General features: G+C 41.4%; 1 non-coding gene across 1 annotated transcript; it reads right to left on the bottom strand.

Annotated features, from left to right (window-relative positions):
- Nucleotides 1-239: 239 nt before the first annotated feature.
- Nucleotides 240-346, bottom strand: LOC118480711. The gene has a single exon (XR_004863689.1). It is a non-coding gene; the product is annotated as a small nucleolar RNA R71 (small nucleolar RNA).
- Between the last annotated feature and the right edge of the window lie 258 nt (nt 347-604).

The following is a 604-nucleotide window of genomic DNA, read 5'->3' as shown; positions in this document are numbered from 1 at the left end:
AATCAGTAAGCAGTTTAATCACAGTTGTAAGCAAGCACAGTAATTAAGCGGTAATTAAATATTAATTAATTCGTACGGATACCTGGTTTGGTGAGGGTTGTCACATCCGAATGTTTCCTTTTTCACTAAAAGACCGAGCAAAAGCTTGGCTTAACGCCCTCCCACCTGGATCGGTAAACACCTGGGATGAACTAGCCCAAAAATTTCTATATAAGTATTTCACTCCCGCTAAAACGGCTAAATTAATGACTGAAATTAATACGTATTCACAAGAGGACGGGGAATCCTTATGTGAAACTTGGGAAAGGTTCAAGGAGCTATTGCGAAAGTGTCCACATCACGGCCTTGCGATATGGCAACAAGTATCCACTTTCTATAATGGGTTGTTGCCACACACAAGGCAAACACTTGACTCTAGCTCCGGGGGACTTTTAGGTAATCGTCGCCCACATGAAATATATAATCAAATTGAGGAAATTGCTCAAACCAATTTTCAGTGGCACACTCCCCGAGGCAATAAATCTATTGCCCCGGGCGCCCATAAAGTTGATGAAAGCACTTCTTTACAAGCCCAAATTGAGGCCCTCTCTTCAAAAATTAAAAA

This window comes from Helianthus annuus, chromosome 7 (assembly GCF_002127325.2).
Source record: "Helianthus annuus cultivar XRQ/B chromosome 7, HanXRQr2.0-SUNRISE, whole genome shotgun sequence".
Classification (NCBI taxonomy): Eukaryota; Viridiplantae; Streptophyta; class Magnoliopsida; order Asterales; family Asteraceae; genus Helianthus; species Helianthus annuus.
This window is presented reverse-complemented; position numbering and strand designations above follow the sequence as displayed.